The 10,436-nt window shown below is 29.2% G+C and overlaps 3 non-coding genes across 3 annotated transcripts; 1 reads left to right on the forward strand and 2 right to left on the reverse strand.

Moving 5' to 3' along the window:
• Nucleotides 1-8,448: 8,448 nt before the first annotated feature.
• LOC128127489 (U6 spliceosomal RNA) lies at nucleotides 8,449-8,551 on the reverse strand. Its single transcript, XR_008225279.1, has one exon. It is a non-coding gene; the product is annotated as a U6 spliceosomal RNA (small nuclear RNA).
• A 307-nt stretch (nucleotides 8,552-8,858) lies between these two features.
• Nucleotides 8,859-8,961, forward strand: LOC128127488 (U6 spliceosomal RNA). The gene has a single exon (XR_008225278.1). It is a non-coding gene; the product is annotated as a U6 spliceosomal RNA (small nuclear RNA).
• A 142-nt stretch (nucleotides 8,962-9,103) lies between these two features.
• Nucleotides 9,104-9,206, reverse strand: LOC111902701 (U6 spliceosomal RNA). The gene has a single exon (XR_002853926.1). It is a non-coding gene; the product is annotated as a U6 spliceosomal RNA (small nuclear RNA).
• Between the last annotated feature and the right edge of the window lie 1,230 nt (nucleotides 9,207-10,436).

The raw sequence follows: 10,436 nt of genomic DNA on the forward strand, positions 1-10,436 counted from the left end.
AGTCTTACTTACTTACTTCAAAAAACCAAACCTATTTTTTATATGAACATTAAAACAATCAATGTATTTTTTAGCATAAAAACCATTGCATTTTATGAAATTTTCTAATATAATAAATTGTAAACCACTTGAGAATGGACTATCTGACATTTTATGGCTATCTAAAAAGGTAAATTATTGTACACCTTGAATGAACAATATCATAAAGACATAAATAATCAAGTTCGAAAGGAGTTTTTGTGAGAAAACTACAAGTTTGTAAAGTTACACAAAATTTTCATGAAAACGGATGAGAAATTTGGAAGTTTTCAATTAGTCAAGTTTGAGTTGTACGAACATGATAATTTGAGTTATACAAACTTGTTATTCAAAAGAAATAATATGTGTTGGACATGATTATTTATCAAGTGTTTATAAGCTAAATGTCAAGATGATTAGACAAATTATGAAGAAAATGAGTTCATATGATTTATGAATTTGTGAAAGGAAGTGATGACAATCAATAATATGATATGAGTTTGCAATTTTATCATGAACAACTTAAGAAATAGTTCAAAAATATAGAAATATGATTGTTTTTAAAAGTGATAATTTGAATACAGAAAAGATTGTTAGGTTATAAATCACATTAATATTTCAAAGAAAATGGTAAATCATATGAATATTTATGTAGAATACTCAATATTTTAGTATTATAAAATTTTAAAATAGTACTATTTATTTAATTTTAGTATCTAGTACAAAATATTAATGACTTTGAAATTGATTTACAAGATTCCTTTACTTTTCTCCTGTCGATCTACATTTAGTTATTTCATTGATGATTAGACATGACAAGTTGAATACATTGATCGGTTGGGTAACGAATTAAATTCGACTAAATTTTATAGGGAAATTAATAGGGAAAATGACTTATAGGGGTATCTATGTTTCAAAATCGTTCAAAAATACCATTTAAGTTTGGTTTATCCAAAAAACACCATCCAAGTAAAATATTTGTACAAAAAACACCAACGAAGTATATTTTTTGTTCAAATTTGATCGTGTGGTAACCGACAATTACCGGTAAAAAATAAATAAAAGAAAAGAAACGAGAGGAAATGACTCAAAGGTGTAACTATGTTTCAAAATCGTTGAAAAAACACCATCCAAGTTTGGTATGTTCAAAAAACACCATCCAAGTAAACTTTTTGTACAAAAAACACCGACAAACTATATGTTTTGTTCAAATATTACTCATCGGTAACTGGCTCTTACAGGTTAAATGACGACTTGGCTTAACTATTATGACATGACATAATAATTATTGACAAAACAATAAATGATATATTCCTCCTTTAAAAATCGATTTAGGGTTTCTTCATGAACTCAAGTCCAAAACCCTAATTCTTGACTTAAGGCAAAAATGGCTCCTTTACCCCTGCCTCAATGGGCCTCCCTCCCCCTAAGGCCCAAATCCATAAAAAGCCCCAAAAGGCATCCAAGCCCAACTACAAGGCCTCTAAGGCCCAATATGGACCAAGAACCCCCAACATGGCCTCAAGCCCAAAAAATGATCTGCTACAATCAGGTGGACCTGAGGCCTAACTTAAACAAGTCCATGCATACGCCCAACATATGCTGAAACCTCTGCGATCCGAATGTCGAGCCAGTACCCCCGACGTACTCCTAGCGTACGCCCAACGTACTCGGCTAGGATCAAGAACCGCCAATCTTCCGAAGGCCATAACTTCTTCATTCTAAGTCCGATTTCGTCATTCTTTATATCCACAGGAAGGAAACGAGAAGCTCTACACTTCTATCAGTTCTCCCTTGCCTTAAAACTTTTTTAACATAAACCCAGACTTCATAAAGTCTCGAACTAATACTTACTGATATGCCCTTTAGGCTCCAACACAAACCGAACACTCGGTCCCCACAACCTACATTACCCATCACCAAATGGGCGTTACAAACACCACGACTTGTTACGAACGAATATAAATTCGAATACATCGTACACAAGTATTGGAGCCATATCCCAGGAACACATGCAAAAGAAATGGTACGAAACAATAAAATAGCAAGGAAAGGACCAGAGCGTGCATGTCTGTAGACCAGATAATAAATGAAGGACTGGTCAAGACAATAAACTCCTCTAACAACGAGCAACCTATAAATACCCCAAAGACATGATATCCGAGGCAGAGTAAGGTAAGGCAAAAAAGAGATAGCATACATAGCATTAGGATAACACTAAGAATCACAATATAATTTAGGCATCAGAGAGCTATGTTGGGGTCCAAATCAGACTGTGATTTCGTTTCTGAAGGCCATAACCCTTGGTTGGACCCCGGAATGACGAAATCTAATTTAGCATTAAGGTAACACTCACAATCGCAATCTAAAGGCAATAAACATCGGTATGGTTGTCTGATGCCTAAATTAGCTCCTGTGGATATAAAGAATGACGAAATCGGACTTATATTGAAGAAGTTATGGCATTCGGAAGATTGGAGGTTCTTGACCCTAGCCGAGTACGTCGGGCTTACTGGCTCGACATCCGGATCACAGAGGCTTCAACATATGTTGGGCGTATGCATGGACTTGTTTAAGTCTGGCCTCAGGCCCACTTGATTGTAGCAGGTCATTTTTGGGCTTAACGCCATGTTGGGGGTTCTTGGGCCTTAGAGGCCTTGTAGTTGGGCTTGGATGCCTTTTAGGTCTTTTATGGATTTGGGCCTTAGGGGGAGGGAGGCCCATTGAGGCAAGGGTAAACGAGCCATTTTTCCTTAAGTCAATAGGTTTTTGGACTTGAGTTCGAGATCATCACTTTAGAAGAAGATTATGAGAAGAAGAAGTCATTCGTTCATGAAGAACCTTAAATCGATTTTTATAGGAGGAATATATCATTTATTGTTTTGTTAATAATTATTATGTCATGTCATAATAGTTAAGTCAAGTCATCATTTAACTTGTAAGAGCCAGTTACTGCCTTACTGGTGGGTAATATTTGAACAAAACATACAGTTTGTTGGTGTTTTTTGTACAAAAAGTTTACTTGGATGGTGTTTTTTGAACATACCAAACTTAGATGACGTTTTTTGAACGATTTTGAAACATAGTTACCCCTTTGAGTCATTTCTTTTTGTTTTTTTTTCTTTACTTATTTTTTACCAGTAATTTGCGGTTACCACAAGGTCAAATTTGAACAAAGAATGTACTTCGTTGGTGTTTTTTGTACAAATGTTTTACTTGGATGGTGTTTTTTGGACACATAAAATTTAAATGGTTTTTTTTGAACGATTTTAAAACATAATTACCTATATAAGTCATTTTCCCAAATTAACATGAAACATTAAAGAATGCATTTTTCATATAGTTGTGTACAAACTCAATTGTTTATATCTAATCTACCATTTTTCTCCGTTTTTGGAAAGGGAACTTCCCTAACGAGGGTTTCCGGGCCAGCTTTCGCGTACCGACTAATCCCCCGCTGCAAACATGAGACTTTACCTCATGCCCTGGAGTCACTGCAGACGAACCTCCATGGCCACAAGGGCTTAGTAGTGCCAGGATTTGAACATGGATCAATAGGTTATCCACCATATCTTTCACATGCATTACCAAATCACCACAACCCAAGTGGTTCCTTTTTTCTCCGTTCTTATGTGACTCAAGTGTTTTTGTTCTTTTATTGTTGTTTTTATACAAAACTTTAAGTACCAAAACCTGAATAATACATATTATTTATAATCGGGGATTTACAACATTCTCTAACACACCTTTTACATATGATTATTTTACATTAAATAACAAAAATTAAAATCATATTACTTCTATTAGATATAAAAAAAATATTACGATTTAGACTTTAATCCATATCCAACCTAATAAATAAAGATTTTTATGTCACATGCCATGCTCTTATTGTATTTGATATATTTTATTTTTAAAATTTTTTTGATTTATTTTTTTTCACATGTCTTTTATGGTTTTTTTTTTCCATTTTATTAAATTCCATATAATATTTATCTAACCTAATAAATAAAGATTTTTTTGCCACATGTCATACTATCTAACCTAATAAATAAATATCTTTTTGCCACATGTCATGCTCTCATTGCATTTGACACATGTCATTTTCTAAATTTTTTTCATTTATTTTTTTTCACTTGTTATTTTATGGGGTTTTTTTTTCATTTTATTAAATTTCATATAATATTCAAATGTAATAAACGTAATAAATGTAATAATAAATGCATATCAATTTCATTAATGTAACTTTCCTTTTAATTTCTAAATTTTTAGAATCTAATTATTTTATTTATTTATTTATTTAAATTATTTGTTTAAATTTAAAAGAGAAATAAAAAACAAGGTAAAAATAACAAATTGAACATTACATTTCAATAATTTAATTTTTTTCCTTATAAATTCAAACTTCCCAAATTTTAGATTTTCATATATATATTTTTTAGAATAAACTCATGTAGTACACAAGTTTCACAACTAGTTTATTCAATAAATCTCTTTATTTCTTTCTCATACCATCACTTGCTCGTTTGGAATCTTAAATAAGAGCAACTCTAAATCTATAATAGTTGCTTCTTTTATAGTTTTTTTGTATCTGTTTGAAGAAGCTTTGTTGAAAGGCAATTGGCAATAGAACAAAATATTATTTTTGTAATTCAATCAAAGAGAAATGATACAAAAGTCCCCACATAATCATATGTCAATTTTGACAATCCATTTGTTTTCAAAATCGAACAACATATTATTCGATTTTTTCAATGTACTACCACATTTTTTTCTCTGAGTAAGCCTTTTGACTCGGATGTTTTGCTCATTTAACCCTCTTATATAGCTATATGTAAATGGTCATCCGTTCTTACATAAAATGGACAACCAAACACCCCTCATGGCCTCACCCACATCAACATTCAATGATGGTAATAAATTAGGGTTCCTTTAACTCATGTGAGATTAATGTCCCAAACATCGTTGATAGAGTCCATAACATTGATTGGTTAATTGATGAAAAGTAAAAAAAAAATTATTTGTGTTAGAATTTTTGTTACCGGTGAATGGTTGAAAGTTAGTGATTGTTATATTCATGTTGATGCTTCACTACAGTAAGATGGAAGACTATAATGATTCAAACTTTGAAGAAAATAAATGGATCCTTGAAGGCGTTGAAGGCAACACTACGTTTGTGTTGGATGAAAATTTGGATGACAATGAGAAGGAAGAATAAATAATGTCAAGAAGGCCATCATCTCGTATCACTTAGATTAGCATAAGTTAATGAATATGAGCTTCTAAATTTATTTTATATACTTTCTGTTTTATTTGTTTTCGTAACTTTTTGTTAGATTTTATTAAAAGTTAAGGTATTTATGAATTCTTGAATTGTTTATCGGATTTCAGATTTGTTTATAATCTTAAATAATGTTTATTTTGTCTAAAATCAAAACAAAACCTAGTATGTTATTTCAAAATACATTTTTTTTATCAGAATAATTACTTTAATTTAGTATAAATTTATTCCAAAATGTCCAAAATAACCCATTAGGACATAAAATTATTTTTCTAAGACATCAAAAACTTGATTGTTCCGATTAAACATTAATTCCTAATGATCATTAACTATATTAAAATGTAATTTTGGTGGACGCTTCCATATAATATTTACCCCCCGTTAACTTTCAAAATTGACACTTTGCTCCCTTTGCATCCTCTCAACTTTTAGAAATGATATTTTCCACCATTCTACTTTATAAAATTCATTTTCAGTACTTCGATTTTGAAGTTTCTGAAATATCAATTTCCCTTTTTCATTCTAAAGTTTGGTGTTTAACCCCGTATTCTTCTATATTTTCGAACCCACTACTTTGTAAAATGTCACTTTCACTTCTTTGACTTCGAACTTTCTACACTTTCGAAACCTCTACTTTTATATGATTTTTCTAAAGTTACCACCCATCAACTTTGTCAAATATCACTTTGACTCCCTTGACTTTGAACTTTGTAAGATTTTGCTTTCACCCCCTCAACGTTCTAAACTTTATTGTTTATCTCATCTACCAATAGTTTAGTTAGTACTAATATTGTATATTTATCTACCAAAAAATGCACAAGTATCTAACTTTTATCAATATAATCATCAAAACTAAATTTACAAAAAACGTATTAGCACTTCTGCAATATATGGAGGACAAAAATAGTAGTTATATATTAATAGACAATGTGGTGGGTAATGTCTACCCTTCTACTTTTTAAAATACTTTTTTAAAAAGATATTTTTTGTCCCTCTGTTTTTTTTTTTTTTGCACCCTCTATTTTATAAATTTTCATGTTTATCCTCATAATATACATAATCTGTTTTTCCTTAGTAAATTTTGCGTTCGATAACTTAAAAAAAAACTATTTTTTATGTTCTTAATTTTATTTATGTGTCAGTATAAATTCAAGGTGGTTAACATTTCGACATAAATTTAAAATTTTCGTTTGTTAATTAAAAAAAACTTACTTGCTTTCTTTATGTACGTGTTAATATAAATTTGAGTTTCTCTATATTTCGGTGTAATTTTTTTAAAGTTTTCGTGCTCAATTTTATGTACGCTTCCTACGTAGCCGGGTCACATTTAATATGTTTTTGATTATTTGAACTTTCGTTTGTTATTTTGTTTTATAAAAAAAATCTTACTTATTTTTATTTACGTGTAGGATAAATTTCAGTTTCTTTATGTTTCATGATTATTTTATATACAATTCCTATGAATGGATTTTGTCACATATAATGCGTTTTCATTCGACTATATATATTGAAGTTATTTAGTGATATCGACTTTGTATATTTATCAACCAACAAATGCAATTGTACCTAACTTTTATCAATATAATCGTCAAAATATAACTTACAAAATCGATTGATGTTGCCGCAGCACGCATCGAACAAAATCGTAGTTTTTATAAACATCTGACATCTTGTTTAGTTGATTGATCATGCGTCTACGAAATATGGACTATGCTATGGCACACATATTTGCATCATTTTTCCTCTTACTGCAATTAGGGTTGTAAATTGTAAGGGTGTTATTCGACCGGTTTCTTTTTGATTTATCGTTTTAATCGGTTTTTTAAATATTAAAACTAATCATATCCAAACCAAATAAGGTTCAATTTCACCGGCTTTGGTTAATTCGGTTATGGTTTATTTGGTCTGGTTTACCTGTTAAACTGAATAAAATTTCGCATGTTAAATTAAATATTAAACTAAAAGAAAAACAAACTTACTCAACTTTTACCAAATGAAAAAATACACTAATACATAAAATATTATATTCGGTTTTTCACGATGTATTATCTTAAAGTGTTGATGTAGTCATACAAATTCTAGAGGCGTGATAAAATAGCTTTGGTGGTATATGAAGATGAAAGAAATGATGGAAGGTTGATTGATATTTGGTTAAGTAGTTGTTGCTTTTTAATACACAATATAAACAATCATAAAATTGTAATGGTTAATAATCAAATAATGAGTTATATTTTTTTAGTAACTAATCTATCAAAATGAATAAAAAAAATACTAATTTAGAGATATAAACTTTACAAATATAAAATATATATTAATTAGATAGCTTATTCTATTTTTTTGATTTAATCAAAATAATGAAAATTAAAAAAAAAAAAAAACAAACCAAATAAGATATTTTTATTCGGTTAACCAAACCGCATTTACCGAATAACCCTAACCAAATAAACCAACCATCATTTGGTTTGATTCGGTTATTCGGTTTTGTTTTTTTTATTGTATCCCTAAGTGCAATGATTACACATAAGTAGACTCTAACTGCAATGATTAAATATAAGTAAATTAATACATTTCTTACATTTATCTTTAACCAATTTTATGTTTAAAATCAAAATAAAATACGTCGCAACATTTGATTGGCATTCCGGTATCATGCATATGGCTTCGATAGAAAATCATCATTCATGTACAATTAACTACAAACCACGTAGTCACGTAGATATTTTCTAATCACATTTTGTTGTTATTATTGGTTGAAATCAACTTGAAAACTATTACTAAGTCCATTCCATAACATTTGTATCGATAGTCACATGCATTTTGCGTTTTAATGCATAATCGATGTAGGAACTACCCGTACAACTAACATGTAAGTATACCATTATAACAAGGGATGACAAATATATATCATGGAAAATCAACATACATGTGTACCAACCGAACTAATTATGTTGGTAGCCAGTATGTTTTGTAGCCAACAAGTTTGGCTGGTATTACCGTACCAATTAACTAATAATGACACAAGGTTTTAAATGCCACAGTATTATCGTAACAACCAACTTATATATATATATATATATATATATATATATATATATATATATATATATATATATATATATATATATAAAAGATTGTATATTTTAACTTTAATGTATTTTTTTGGACTATCGTTTTGTGTGTATCATCCTTGCCCAAGGGTCATGCTAATCTTCTATGTATCGTTCCAATTTAATTAGATGCCCCTAAAGGGAAAACTTTAAATGTATTTGATGGTTAAGAGTTCAAGAACTTACCAACATGTATGAGTGTTTTGCGAATTAGGTTTTGTGTTATTGTGCACTTAAAGCATACATGTGCTTTTTTTTGTAAATAAGAGTTTTGTGAATGGTTGGAAAGGAAATTTCATCCAAAAAGATTATATAATTTTGTATCATGAGTTTATACTTAACAATGGAGTAAATAGGATACGTTAATATGAGTTTAAGCTTTAAACATTACTAGGCGGTAAATGTTAATATCAAAGTTCTTGAACTCTTAACCATCAAATACATTTAAAGTTTTCCCTTTGGGGACATCTAATTAAATTGGAACGATACATAGAAGATTAGCATGACCCTTGGGCAAGGATGATACACACAAATCGATAGTCCAAAAAAATACATTAAAGTTAAAATATACAATCTTTTATTTATATATATATATATATATATATATATATATATATATATATATATATATATATATATATATATATATATATATATATATATATATATATATAAAAGATTGTATATTTTAACTTTAATGTATTTTTTTGGACTATCGATTTGTGTGTATCATCCTTGCCCAAGGGTCATGCTAATATTCTATGTATCGTTCCAATTTAATTAGATGTCCCCAAAGGGAAAACTTTAAATGTATTTGATGGTTAAGAGTTCAAGAACTTTGATATTAACATTTACCGCCTAGTAATGTTTAAAGCTTAAACTCATATTAACGTATCCTATTTACTCCATTGTTAAGTATAAACTCATGATACAAAATTATATAATCTTTTTGGATGAAATTTCCTTTCCAACCATTCACAAAACTCTTATTTACAAAAAAAAGCACATGTATGCTTTAAGTGCACAATAACACAAAACCTAATTCGCAAAACACTCATACATGTTGGTATATACCATTACCAACCAACATGTACCAACTGAACTTATTGTTAGCCAATTAAGTTGGTACAATTATATTTGGTACGGTAGTTGTAACTGAAATTACATATTAACTATAATTGATACGGTATACGGTTTGAAAAAAAAATACCCGGTATCATACAAATTCCCCCCTAAGTATAACTATCCAAAATATGTTTTGAAATGTTATTTTGAATAACTGTAGTATTTCCCCATACCTGTATATTTATATAGCAATATCAAATTTTAACAAAAATAAATAAACATAAAATAAAAGATAAGAAAAAAGTTGACAAAAAAAAAATATAACTAACTATAATAAAGTATATATATCGCACAACGTGGTTATATATAAAATGTATAAGTTGTATAGACGTGCTTTCCATCAAGTTTTGAGTTTATTGGAAAAAAAATCAATTTATGAAAAGAATTGAGTTATGGTCTAGTGATGGAATTTAATTTAATAGATTAAATGACCCATTTGAAAACATAGTCTTAAACAATCAAAATAAATAAAGGATAACATCATTATATAGTCTTTTTATTTATATGTGTTATACGCTTAATTATTATGTAAATTTAAAAATCTTGAGTGTCAAAGACCATCTTTAAAAAAATTCACAATTACTATGTTGAGGAATATTGTATGCTATATGATTATCAATAATTTGGATATCTTGTATTTTTGTCAAACCATGTTATATATTCCTTAAGTTATATTTTGACAATATATATGTATGGCATATCATAGAGTTGAGATTGGCAGAATCTTTCCTCGAAAATTGGATTAAAAGAATAGTGGTTAATAGTTAGTTGAAATTGTTTTTTGCCGCTAGAATACGAATATGACGATATCGTGTATTGGTGCACAACATCATAGGGTCTAAACGAATTAACTAAATTTGTATATTTAATTTCTAAAAACTAACCGGCCGTAAAAAAAAAAAGTG

Source organism: Lactuca sativa, chromosome 7, assembly GCF_002870075.4.
Source record: "Lactuca sativa cultivar Salinas chromosome 7, Lsat_Salinas_v11, whole genome shotgun sequence".
Classification (NCBI taxonomy): domain Eukaryota; kingdom Viridiplantae; phylum Streptophyta; class Magnoliopsida; order Asterales; family Asteraceae; genus Lactuca; species Lactuca sativa.